This window comes from Lathamus discolor, chromosome 2 (assembly GCF_037157495.1).
Source record: "Lathamus discolor isolate bLatDis1 chromosome 2, bLatDis1.hap1, whole genome shotgun sequence".
NCBI classification, from domain to species: domain Eukaryota; kingdom Metazoa; phylum Chordata; class Aves; order Psittaciformes; family Psittacidae; genus Lathamus; species Lathamus discolor.
In genome coordinates, this window is record NC_088885.1 from 16,068,068 (window position 1) to 16,082,477 (window position 14,410).

Consider the following 14,410-nt stretch of genomic DNA (forward strand, 5'->3'; position numbering starts at 1 on the left):
AGTCACAGAATGGTTGATTTCTAAGAAATGCATCTGTCTGATGTTTTTCTTCATTGCCACAGACCCACAGGTGCCATGCCTGCCACTGTTCTGCACATGACCGCTATGTGATGTATGCTATACCTTCAAACATACGCTATCCCTTCAACTTAGAAAAAAACTAGTTGAAACTATCTTCTTCTGAATGAGTAGTTGACTTACAGCTGGTTTTACTCCTTCAGGGATAGTTGAAGATACAGTTGGTAACTTTAAGTGTTTTACCATGCTGCTATATGTAACACACAATTAAATTATCTCATACGTAGCTAGCTGCTTGTATTTCAAATGCTGCAGCTAAATCTACAAAACCCTAACCAAATTGCCATAGGCAGTGGTGGTGGTGATTCAGTAGATGGCACTCCAGTCTGGGAGTCATGTAGCTGCTTGCACCCAACCTTGTCAGCCTGCAGCAGGTGGAGTGGCTGTACCCACACTGGTGGCTGAGGACAAAACCATGGGGAGCCACAGGAGATCCCTGAGCACCATGCCTGGTTGTGCATGGTGTGAGCTGCATCTTGACCTTGCAGGGAGTCAGTCATCCTCATGCCATCTTCCTGTTGGCTCTTCCAAGAGTTTTGTGGCTAAAGAGACTCCAGGCTCTCATGTTTTAAAAGCCTATTACTGCATTATGTTCTTCCCCTTCCAGAAATGCACTGATGCCTGTGGGGTGATGTTTGGGTTTACCCACAGAACTGCAGAGAATTCATGGCTGGTGTTCTGTGCTGCAATGATTATGCCTTTTGACTGCCTGTCGTGGTTTAAACCCAACCACAAACCTCGTCCACTCACTCCCCCCCTTCTTGCCCTCCCCCTGCTCCTGGAGGGACGGAGAGGAGAATCGAAAAGAATGCAACTCCCACGGGTTGAGATAAGAACAGTTTAGTAACTAAGGTATAACACAAACCACTGCTGCTAACACCAATAATAATAATGATAAAGGAAATAACAAGAGGAAAGAATACAACACCTCAGCACCAGCCGACTGATAACTCACCCCACTCCCCCCAGCCAAGCACCAACCGATATCTCGTCCAGCCCTGCAGTCCACTAGCCCTTCGGGGTAACTCCCAGTTACCTCCCGGGGCATGACGTGCTGTGGTATGGAATACCTCTTTGGCTAGTTTGGGTCAGGTGTCCTGTCTCTGCTTCCTCCCGGCCTCCCTCGTCCCCAGCAGAGCATGAGACTCACACAGTCCTTGGCCAGAATAAACATTACTTAGCAACAATTAAAAACAATCGGTGTTATCAGCCCTCTGCCCAGGCTGGAAGTCAAAACACAGAGCTTGCACCAGTTACTAAGAAGGAGCAAAACGGCTCCTGGTAAACCCAGGACACTGCCCCATAGGATGAAGTTTACAACCTACCAGAATACAACAGATTAGTGTCAAACCAACAATGTTCCATTTTTCCATGTTCAGGGATCCACGGTGAATTTCCTGCTAACATTCTAGGTGCTATTTCCAAAGCACTGTGCACCATCTTCCTGAAAAACACTAATACTGAATAGTTCTTCAGGTGTATTTGCCTTCATCTTGGTGGATGACTTTGAAGAGTTGGGAGATGCCACCAGCCTGGCCACTGTGACATAAAATGGACAGCACTTGAGAAGAGGGATTGTGAAAGCAGCTCTTTATGTAAGGCTGACTCCTGTGATGCTCTAGGTAAGCTAGTCCCAAGACAGAATGGCAAGCAGTGGACAAAGAATTTCAGAGGTGAATGGCAGCTTCCCTTGAAACGGTTCCAGGTATTGACATCTCTTTCAGGAATCTAATTGTGCTCATTGCTTTCTAGTGGCTAACCTATTTGCTACCAGTAGGTCAGCAGTCGGAGCTCCTGGCACGAAGATTAGTGCCTGGCTCCATTAGGCGGATGTTGTATTAATTCAGAGGGAAGTGGCCCTGGGGAATGAATAAATGTAGTAATGTAAGTCTTCAATATTAACAACTTAAATATGGTTCAAGGTTTGAACAAAGAGACTTTGGTCTCTTCCTTATCCTATGGCAGAGTCTTATCAGCTCTTTGTCATTCATCCCTCAGGCAATGGATGGTGGAGTCCCAGTTCAGTTCCTCACAACCCTCTCCCAGGCAACAGATATTGGAGCCTTATCTCAACTCCTCCCACCCATCTCTGAGACAAAAGATAGGCGAATTTCCATCTCAGCTTGTCAGACCAGTCTTTGAGACAATGGACGGTGGAGTCTGATTTCAGATCAGTCTCTCACATATGTAAGACAACATCAATTAGAATATTAAAATCCCTTACCAGAGATATTGTAAAGGACTCTCTTAACCTGCCAATAGTTCTGACAAAAAGGAGCAGCTTCTCAAGTTGATTTTGGGACAGTCATGCTTGTGATTTCCTGGCTGCTAGTCACACTGGTAGTGGTGTGATGTCCTAAAGATCCAACTTAATACTTGTTTCCTTGGCTTCCAAACGGTTTTATTGGACTCCTGTCCATTTGGACAGGAGTCAGAAGCTGTTTAACTTCATCCTGGACACCTGTGGAGTAGCAATAGGGAGCAGATGTGGATGATTGCAGATGTGCATAGCAATGTGCACAGTATACTTGCTGTGCATATGTGCAAGAGCAACAGAAGAACCACAGCAAACACTAGTAAACATAGATTAGGAAAACTTTCTTACCAGTTGGAAATGTTGCCTCCGCAGAATGCAAATATTTCATACTGGTTGAAAGATTATGCATTGAAAAATCACTGTCTTTCCAAAAAGCTGTACTAAAACAGCCCTTGAAGCAGCACCTACTGAAAAGTTCCTGTTCTGTTAATAACAACATCAGTAAATGCTGGACTAGACTCACAGAGCTGACCTGCTGATGCAAGGCTGAGGATGCAGCAGAGCAGCTGAAGAAAAGCAATGCAAATAAATGAGATTATTTACCCATACAGATAGAATGATTTATAGTGTATGCTGGGCACGTTACATGGAATGAATAGACATGGAGCGTTTCACTTTTCCTTACACAGCTGTAAGAAACCTACAACAGTGATGCCGTCACAGGCTTGATTCCCAGTCCTTCAACTCCTTCCCACGATGAATATTAACTACTCTCAAAAGAAGAGATGCTGCATTTTGAAAAAGAGGCTGTTCGATTTAATTTGATAGGCAGTGTTTTGCAAAGGAGAACCTGAAATCTAAGGCAATACGAGGGCATGAACTGGTAGAGGACAATGTATGTACATAAAGCCACCAAAACTGGAGTAATTTCAAAGACAGAGTTAGTTACAAACTTAAGAAATACTCTCTGTTAGTGCAGAACTTCCTTGGCAGTGTTCAAAACCAGGCTGGACAGGGCTTTGAGCGACCTGGTGTAGTGGAAGGTGTCCCTGGACAGGGCAGGGGGTTGGAACTGGATGAGCTTTAAGGTCTCTTCCAATCCAACCAATTCTATGATTTTGTGATTCTACGAAGCTCAAACAATTGAAGGCCTCATGCTCTTTCTTATTTACTTATAACTTGCCATCTGAAGCTGATCAATTTTAGCTGCTACAGACTGCTCACTGCTTGCATCTGTTTTGAATAAGCACAGAACAGGAACCAACTTCATCTATTCGTTATTTTGTATTTTTTTGTTATTTGGTATGACCCAGTCATATCTCATTATTAAGACAACTCATCAGCCTCTCACCCAAAGTTTGCATGCCTCTTTCCTCTACTTAGTGAGAAATTAATTCTGTAGTTGCTGAGACTGGTCCAGTATATCGAGGCGTGGACTCTTCCAGATATGAAAGACAACACACTCTAAAAAGGCAGGTGAGAGCTACAGGTAAGTGAGAGTTGCTTATGTTCTCCCTTGGAATCTCAATTCTGACTTCCCTGGATACTACACAACATAATCTGTAATCGGAGTATAACTGCACCAAGAAGCCCAACTGCCATGCTCTTGACGCACAATGCGCAAGAACCTTTATTATTCAATTTTATTTTACTAAAACAAAATCTGAGAAAATAAATAAATTAATTTTTGCAAAAAGGCTTTTTGTTTCTTGCTTAACTGTGCTAACGAAGTGAGTGCTGCACAGTACCACATGGAAATACTCATTTCAAGTCACAGCAAGCACACGGTAGAGTCCCATGCTGCAGACTGAGCTAAAACAGGAGACGTTACAAATCTGCCTAGGAATATTGCTATACCAACAAATCCTAATCTCAGATCAATGAGTTTTATAAAAAATTAACTAAGAAATTCTTACCACTCTTCCCCCTGTAGAAGTTACACGAGTATCCAACACTAGTGATTACAAGGTAATTGAAATAAAACCACAAATGGTTTAGAATCTGGAGTCAGAAGGAGGGAATCAAGCCACAGGGGGAAACTAAAGAGTCACTTAAACGCCTGAAAGCATGCCTAATTAAGTAACACGTTTTAGATTGTCCTTGGTGCTAGCTTTTTTTGCCATGTAATATAATGAATAAACCTCACATGAAGTCACTAAGGGCAGACAAGGTAATGATACAGGACTTGTCTACACAGGAAAGAGCTCAGAACAGCTACTGCTGAGTATCTGATCTGCAACACCTCCCTGAGGGAATACTTTTTTGCAGTAAGTACGCATTTGTGTGGTTTAGCTTAATACACATGAGAATTGAGCCGTGTAAAAGCAAAGAAAGGCATCCATCATGGAAAATAAGAGCATCTACTTGAGGAACCACCACAGGCTCTGAATCCCAGGGTTCAGACTGTTTCACAGTAACCACCTTATATAGATCAAACCAAAGCGCACTACTTCTTCATTAGAAATGGATGAAAGGAAGGAAACGGAGCAATAGAATGCATGGCTTCATGATGAGGTAATAGTTAGCCAGAAGCTGCTCTTGTGGTGCTGGGCTATTACTACAACTCACACATGCAGGCATGCAAAGTCCAGGCTGCCAACTGCAAAGAAGCAACAATAGTCCAGCAACAATCATGCTCTACAACGTGTTTCATAAATAGCCTTGCAGATGTTTAGAAGACAACCAAGAAGCTGTTTCAAATATACTTGTGCATATGATGTAATGTATATTGTAAGTTCAAAAATACAGATGTAACTGCTTATTCCATGTAGAGTTTAGAATAGGTCTGAAAAAACTAGCATTTCTTCACTGATTGCCCTTAAGGCAATGGATACACTCATCTAAAAGTGACAGAATACATGGGCAACGGGGAGGGCAAAGCCTGCCCAGTGTTCCAGGCAGCAGAAAGTACCTGATTCACTTCACTCACTGCTGAAAGAGCTAAGCAGGATCCCCTAGAACACAATGTCAAGAGAGGATCCTGAACAGCAGATGGTTTTCTTGCCTGTCTCCTCTGTTTAACAGGCCAGCCAGATTCCATCCACCTGTACTTCTAAAATCTATTTGCAGTGATGAGGTATTGATATAATTAAAAGTGACAGTCATTGATTTTTTAAATGCTATATAAAGGTTGCCTGCATAAGGGAGTTGTACCATGACATGACAGCAGTACCATTCTAACTATGCAGGTGTGTCTGAAATAATAAAGCCTTGTCAAAGAGTTCATTAAATTGGCATTGGGAAGGTATATAGATAAGCTTATGCCTGTCCTAACGAAGAGAGTAAATTATACTAAATTAAGATAGCTTTAATTAGTACTAGGAATTGTACCAACATATTTGTTCTGGTAAAAGATTCCCCTCCTAAACGGCACCTACACCAGCACAAACTTTGCATGCAACCAGGCCACAGGGCCAAGCGGGGTTAATGGCAGGAGAAGCTCTGCAAGCGAGCAAGCTCCCATTGTTCCTTGGCCTGACAGGAGCCACTCACAGGTGTGATTTCAGAGCACTGGGAAAGCAAGGCAATAGCATTTATCTTAAACCTTTCCTTTTTTCTGCTAAATGAGATTGTACAATATGGCATTTACAGGAACCAACAGCAGTCGGTGAAACTCAGCTGATGCAGCGTTATCTTGTTCAGCTGTCACATCTTCAGCACAGGCGTGAGCTGTAACCTTTTGCTGTCAAAGTACAGATGGGAAGTGTTTGTTCAGTATGTAATTAGAGCAAGCGCATGCTCTCCAGCTGTTAGGAAACGGGGTCCAATCCCCAGTAACATGACCACTGTCAGTAATACCATACCCTGCAAACCTTTGTCTTTCCAAATCTGCGTCTCCTAATTACATCTCTGCTGCTTTTGATCTTCCAACTTCAGTGGTAGCCCCCTTGGTGCAGCATCCCTTAAAATATTCAGCACCAGATCAGCCCCTCCCATCCGTGCTCATATCAGATAAAACACACAAATCCAAATGCCTTTCAAAGAAATTAATTCCTCCCACTCTCTTTATTGTCTCCACCCTGGTTCCCATCAATGATACTCGGAATTCCTTCTGCCCGAGGACAACAAAAAGTTACCTTAGGAAGTCACTGCACAAACACTGTCTAGAAGTCAATGGCAGAAGTCACCTCATTGGGTCAGACCGGTCTGCCCCTCAGGCTCAGGGTACCGTCAGCAGAAGAGGAAAGGTTCTGAAGCCTCAGGAATGTGGTAAGAACTGTGGGGTAATCTGCCAAAGGAAACAGATGCTCATTTGGACATACATATGTACTTAAAGCAGGGTTCCCTACAAAGAATGCCTAATGGTTCCATGGTTCTTTTTTCAGGTGTGGAATAAATGGCACATGCAAATTTATCACGGACTTCTTCACACCAAAATTAAAAACAGAAGAGAACTACAGGGAAGGTATTTACTAATCGAGTATTTGGACCGAGAATATCACAAGCCTCTTCTTATTCCACCTCTTCTTATGAAGATAACAGGACAATGGTGAGGGGTAGACATTAGTCCACATATACACTGCCTTCATATGACATACACATTTTCTGTGCTAATCAGCTGCCAGCTCACAGCCAAACCTACCACTTTACAGTGGGTCTGACCTAAGACACCTCTCGCTTGAAGTACAGAACTGCCCTTTGCTGCCTTTCTGGACACTGGAGGCACAGTTTTTTTCAGAGGACAAATTAAACCCTAGGTAACCTGAGTTGTGTTAAAGAGATGTTTGTACCTATCTGCTATGAGTACAGAGAGCTGAGGGACAAGAAGTCCCTAGTGGAGGCAGGGAAAATAGGGCAGCTAGCTCCTTGGCCTTTGTGCCTTCAGTCCCAGTAGAAAAGGCCAGAAATAGGAAGGGAAGCTGGAAGATAGGGAAATAAACACTCAGCTGGAATCCCCTTCAAGGACAGTATTTCAGAAGAAATCAGCACACAAAGAGTGAGAAACGGCAGAAAGAAAACCAGCGTCAGGCTTCTCCAGTCAACCACTGCTTTACACTGCTCTTATCTTCTCTGGAACAGCCAAAAATATCAAGCCGAATTTGAATGCTATATATTTTGTTTACTCTAGCTTTTGCCCTGGATGCTGATTTTGTCAGCCTGGTGGATCCGCTCAAATAAACAGTGATTACATTATTACACCTGACTTAGAGAAACAAAACTAAATAGAACAAAAATCACCTAGAAATAAAGGGAGGAACAACAAAGAGGGGAGAAAAGAAAGTCTGCATTCCTTTGCTTGTATCTAACACGTAAAGGAGGAGCCCCTTTAAAAACATTCCTGTTAGTTACATCCTTACTTATTTTTACTGAAGATCATCATATGAAGTCTTGCAGTCTGGCCAGACAACTTTCTTCAATATTGAGTGTGTTGCAATGGATTATAGCTCTTTTTGGTGGTTTTAAGTTTTTAATAAGGCATTTGGCTTCTGCTTTGGTTGAAAAGATGGTGGAGGGATTTTATTATTAATCCTTTTCTTCTCAATTGATTGGTTTCTTCTTCAATTTAGAAGCACTGAGGCCTTCCGTTTCAGTTTGTCTTCAGATCTAATACAATACAGAAAACTGGAATTACAGGGGAAAAAAAGATTAAAACAAAATAAACAGTCTTTTTCATATTACATGCAAATCCAAATAATCCTCTTTCTCCCCCAGTCTGACCCAATTTTGCTTGGGCAGACTTTGTTTTTCCAAGCCAGCCACCTTTGGGACTGCAAACTTAGCAGTTGATACTGAACATGAGAGCACAGCGCTTGCAAAATAAAGCTCAAAGCCACTAAATTCACAGCACTAAAATATCGTGTACTGACAACTTGCCTGTTCTAACCAAAACTCTTCCCTTAGCCATGCTTTCATAAATGGACAAACCAAAGGCAAGAGTTTCATTCCTCCAGCAATTTTAGATATCAGAACATCCATTGAAGCTGCTTGAGGTAACATCCTGCTTGTAGGTAGGAGTATTTAAATATGTTCCACTCCTTATTGTTATACGTATGTGAAAAAGGGCTAAAAACTATCAGCAAGATATTGGCAAATGTGGCAATTTTGTGCTTTATTGAAATCAAGTTACAAAGAAACCACTTGCCAAATACAACATGAAAACATGTCTGAGAGACAATTGTTTTATACCACAGAACAAAAACCAGTAAGGGGAAATATTTGCAGACTTTCTTCCTTTCTTCTCACACTTTTCTTTATCCTTACACCTCCTGCAACATGAAAGCACTGAGCATCTTTTAGAACTGCAATCACTGACAACTCCTGTCGTTATTTATTGATGCTTCCTGAGAGTAATGCCTAAGAATCCCACTGCAGCCTAATGCTGCATGATCTTCTTCCCTCTTTAGCTACAGAAAGGAAATTACAGGCAGTCTTAAAAACATGTTTGTTTTTATTTTGTGTCCATAATGCACTATGCGGGTTTGTTCTTTAATTCTAGTCCTTTAGTTCAAAGAAGTGTACCTTGCAAATTTAAGAATCTTCCATTTAATCTGAATATTCTCATAATGTGATGAAGCAGTCAGGATCCAGATAGTCCTGTAGTGTTTTCTGGATGCAGAGCTTTGTTCCAGTCTCATGAAATAGCGGAGGGGCTATAAATGTGTGGTAGCAGAACCGGAACTTTATTTAAGTCTACCCGTCTGAGTAAATGGAAGACCACAACTGCAGCAGATTTAATCTGAAATAAGTCAAACTGATGTCAAGATAGCAGATTAATGATTTATTTCAGTGGAAATCTTCGGAGAGCGCTGTCATGGAATAAAGTCCCCACTACATTGTGGCTGAAACGTGGAGAAAATACCTTATGTGGACTGAATAACTCCCTGAAGTGCAATCAGTTTGTCACGGCCTTGGGAGGCAAGTTCTCAGCACAGAGAAGTCCCCTCAGACCAGCAGGGCAGCGACCACCAGCAGCCGGCCCCATCATTCATAGCAGCACTACAGCTGCACCCCCAGAAGGGGTCACAGCAAACCTCTATGCAAATGCATTCTCAGACATCCCGTTAGGAACCAGTGCTGCTGGTGTGAAAAAAGGTGGACGGAAATAGCATGAAAACTTCACTGAAAATGCACAAGAATTTGCTTTATGCAAATTCACAGCTGGCAACAGAACTTAATTTGCAACATCAGTTTTCTAAACAAAAAAAAAACCCCAAAACTAGCAAGGAAACAAAATCACTGGTGCTTGGATTTCCTGAGACATCAAGTAAAGCTGAAATAAACCGTCGGAGAGCTTTCATTCACCTAAATATATATATAATTAATTAATTAGATTTATCAATCTTAATTTTTCTTTGAAAGAGATTTAATTCGCCTTAAAAACAATTAACTGAGTTTAGCAATCTTAATTTCTATTTGAGAGATTTCCTTCACGTTTAAAACCTAAATTAATTGGATTTGTAAATCTTCATTTTTCTTTTTCTCTTTTTTTTTTTTTTTTTTTGGTAGAGATTTAGTTCTCCTTTAAAAAACAATTAATTAATTGGATTTATCAACTAACTTCTCTCTCTCTCTTTTTTTTCCCCCTTTTCCCACTTAACTAAAAGGCTCCTAAATATAACTTTTTTGAGGTGAAGGAAAGCCATTTTTTGCACCTCTGGGTTGCCAGACACAGGTGGAAAACGCAGGACTTCAAAACTGAAGTCACATGGAAACCAACTTGGCACACCACGAGAAGAGCCGGGCCCGATCCCGATCCCGATCCCGATCCCGATCCCGATCCCGATCCCGATCCCTCTCCTTCCGCACCACCTCCCCTCTTCCAGCCCCTGCCGCTGCCGCTTGCGATTACCTCAGACCCACAGCGCGCCCGGTGATGGAGTGGGCGGGGCCACGCTCCCTCGCCCCGCCCCCTAGCGGCGACGCACCGCCTCCTCCCTGCCTATGTGTAGCAGCGGGAGAGGCGGTGCTGGCTGTGTGTGCGGCGGCGGCGGCGGCGGCGGTGGTGGTGAGCGGGGAAGGGAGAACGGGGAACGGGGAACGGGGAGCGGGGCGGTGGTGGGGGCCGCATTGCCCATGGCGGGGGTTGTCAGGCCCTCCGGTAGTGCCGGGACCACCAGGGCTGGCTGTGTGTGTGTGTCCGCCCGCAGCTACGAACGGCGGCGGGGTGGGTGCAGAGCCTCCGGTCACCCGGGCTGCCGGTGCCGGTGGGGCGCTGGCTGGGCTCTTTCAATAACTGGCGGTTTAGGCGGCGGCTTGGAAAGCCCGGGTCCAAACCGCGAGCCCTGTCGCGGAGCCGCCGGCTGCGGCGTGGGTTGGTTCCCCCCGGGCTCTTAAAATGTGTTTATTTCACTGATCGGTCGTAGAGGACTCGGCTGTGAGTCAGGGCTGTGTAAATGGCTGCTCTTAGTAACCATTAACACCATGCAGTCATAAACTTCGGCTTAAATAGTTCTTAATCTTGTTTCGAATCAACGCTTTTTGTTTTGATTAAGCGAGACCATCACCTTTAGCTGCTTCTTTTTATGAATGTGCAAAAGCTCTGCACGAATATACATCATTTTATGTATATTCATTATGCTGTGTACATACACGATATTGTTGCATAAATACGTTGCTATTGTGCATAAACATTATATTACAATGCATATTGCTGTGTATAATGATATAGTATGACATATATAACGACATGATTTTGTATTAAATACACCATATTCGTTGTACCTTTTCATTAGTCAGGAGGCTGCATACTATTACTTAAAAATTCTACGTGCTGTTTAAGTTGAGCAGCTGAGCATATTTAGGTACCTATGAAGAAAGCCTATGCAAACAGAGCACACAGAGCACACAGTTGAAGCTAACTGATCAAAGAAAGCTCCAGGGACTGAGTTGCTGGGTTTTCCCTGGGCCGTGTACTGGGGTTAGGCAGCGAGGGAGGCACTTGGGCAGCTGCCTGCGCTTTTCCTTAAAGCGCCTGTGTTTCCTTGTTGTCTTGCCACCGCTTACTGGAACAGAGCCATAGAGACACGTAGTCGCCACCAGATCAGCACAATGGGCTTGGGTGCTCTCACAGCTCCTTTGAGGATGTGGCAATTTTAGGTAAATATTGCTTAATTCTGCTAGCAGCGGTGAAAAGGCAAAGGCAGGAAGAGGTGCGGAGCCAAGACGCTGAGGGTCAGGGTCTGGCCCACTCGGGTGCCTCTAGACTCCCACCTGGGCATATACCAGCATCACCTGTTGCCCAGAGGAAAAAGCAGCTTGTTTTCATTGCCCACTCTGCTGCTTACAGTGACAGGAAATAGCTTAAGCGAAGAGGACGGTCTTCCTATTTGTGCTGGGGAAAACTGAAACTAAAAGTAATGCAAGGCAGAGCTTTACTGTGTGCCACAAAACTGGCCTTCCTTTAGAAAAATTGAGATACCAATGTTTTCTTTGTGTAGAAGGCGGAAAGAATATGCCTACTTCAGCCTAGGATATTATTTATTATGCTTGACTTGAAATCCAATAAGTCTCTTGTTTATTGTCTATATTTTATATTGAATCCAAGAAGTAATTACCTTTTAATGCATTTTGGTTTAAAGATCTTGCACTGGTACACAACGGTTGTGTTAATATAAATGCTTGCAAGTATTACCTTTATTGTAGGTTATTATGATTTTAAATTTTAGTTGCAAAATAATGATATTTAAGTATTTTTAAAAGGAGAAAAATGTTCTGAAAATATTACTACTAAGGTACTAATAACGTAATCTCTCCAGTGCTATAGTGTAATTAGAAGACAGTTTCACCTAGAAGCCTCATTACTTGTGCCCCATGATAGGAGCAGTGCAAGTATAGGCAAAAAGGCAGTATGTGGTCCCAGTGAACTTATTAAATAGATAGAAAACAAGATGCTATTTGTGAACATAGGCAGAAATAGTTGTTTAATAAAGTACATCCAAGTGTTCGTACAAGTGGGAATTTCATTATAATTTATATTGGTGTCGTGGTTCCTGTTTCATTTATGTCTCTGTAGTTTAGCTGCTGTTAAATGCTATCAGCTGAGCTTCTGGAATTAAGGATTTGTGCTTCTGTACCACTGCAAAACACCAGTTGCCAGCTTGCAGATACTCTTTCCTAGAATTGGCTGTTTTGTGATGGAATCTGCTGCAAAGGTTTTTGTGTTTGGATAAGATAGCGATTTATTGAATGATGTGTTGGTTTTGGGGTTGGGTTGTTTTTCTGAATGGTACAATTGGTCAGGAATGTTTATGGTATGGTCAGTCGGGGACAACCCAGCAGGAAGCTGGACTAGCATAATTTCACCACGTTGCTGTGTTTCATGAAATACTGCCTGGACCCTGTCTCAGCAGACTTTCTGTTCTCTGGTTTTCCCTTGTTCCCTGCCTTGCAGGCGGAGCTGGGTAAACATTGCCTTTCCTCTTTAAGGCCCCTCTTTCTCACCTTCCAATACACTTAAAAGTAGTTTTCAGCTATGCTTTCCTGCATTAACTCCTGAAGAATAGCTACTTTCAAGGCAGCGCCTTTAGACAGCCCTGGTGTACATGCTTAAGCTACTTCTGTGATCATCACATGTCCACCCTACTGTGATGCTTTTAGCATGGACACAGTGTACAGGTCAGACATGACCACTGCCCTGCTGTGTTCCACACTCCAAGATGGGATTTCAGCTTCCAAGCACAGTGCTATACAAAGCAAAAACCACTGCGGATTTGGGTCAAACTGAGTAATTCTCAGGCGTAAGAGGAGGTGCAGCATTAAATCAAGCCAGCAGTTGGTAAACATGTGATGTGACCTCTTGGCAGTGTGTCACCGTCTAGGCAGGACTGGTGATGTGACTGATGCAAGGTGAACAGATGAGGACCAGAACATCACAAGGGTGAAGGCTACATTCCCAGAGATTTTTAGGGCTCACAATGCTGCTGCACATGGGTCTCTTACAGAACAGTTCTTTCCTGTCCAGAAAGGGTTGTGGCAGTCATCATTTTAAAGATTCCTGCATCCCGTTCCTAGTGGAGCAATCCTAGAGCACCTTTCCTTGATGCTTGCTTCCTTCCTTCTGCTGGCTGATTATTGCCTCTCCCATATAGCAGCACTGCAGTTGGCCTAAGGGTCTGCACCTCCTGGTACCAAATGCGCTTGCTTCACTGTGGTGTTCGCCTCTGCTTGCCCTTCTGCTGATCCTCCCATCCTGTGGGGTAAAAGATGATGTTGAAGGTATCAATACAGAAGTTGGGCCTCTCTGACCACGGAGGGCTGGGCCTGTCTTGTAGCTCCATTTTAGTCAATTTTTGCCTGATGCTTTTCCTAATTGCCATCATTTTGGGCTACTGTAACCTTCTCTTCATATGGTTTTGTAATGTCTCCGTGTGACGGAAGGAAACGCTTCTCTGGAAGGCTGATTTAAAACAAACAAACCAAAACAATAACAATGAAAAACTACAAACAACTGAAACAAAACAAAAAAACCCACAAAACACACACAGACCACTACAATGAATCCCAAAGTAAAAAGGTTGTGAACATTTGCTCAGCAGATGTTCTGGAGGTGTTCCTTATTTCCTGGGATTAGGTAGGTAAGATAGGGCAGGTGACAAATTTGATGTATCATATCTCTGCAATGTATCACATGGATCTTATTTCCGTGCATGTGGTACATAGCATGCCTGAACTTTTGGCTTCTTTAAGCAGAGAAGTAAAAGAGATCTGATTAGTTTAAGCTATTGTGATTTTTCTTTCTTCTTGTTAAACATTTTGCATCTTTTTATTATGTCAGAAAAATAAGTCAGCAACTTTTTTCTTCCTCTCATATTAAAAGCACTAAGAGGAAAGCATGGCTATGTGTCCTACAGGAATTTCCTGACTTCTTGGCAGGATAGCTTTTGGGATAGAGAAGCAAATCCTTCTACATGACTGCAGAGAACTACATGCACAAGTATGGTGCTTAGTATTTAGGTCTGGATCTTTGTTGCATGCCTTGCTAAATCTGTACACAGTACTTAAGACTAGAAACACCATTTATAACCCACCTTGGTGGGGGGGGGGGAGGGGGGGAAACTCCAACAAAATCAGTCAAACAAAAAACCTTTGATTAATTAATATGGTTAAAGAAATGTTCACATTTTGTGTGTATATAGG

General features: G+C 42.9%; 1 protein-coding gene across 1 annotated transcript in view; it reads left to right on the forward strand.

Moving 5' to 3' along the window:
- The first annotated feature begins 370 nt into the window (after positions 1-370).
- Positions 371-14,410, forward strand: part of SNX10 (sorting nexin 10) — a 48,422-nt gene continuing 34,382 nt past the window's right edge. Inside the window, exon 1 of the mRNA XM_065665920.1 lies at positions 371-381. The gene's annotated coding sequence lies outside the window, so the exon portion shown is untranslated. The remainder of the gene's footprint in view (positions 382-14,410) is intronic.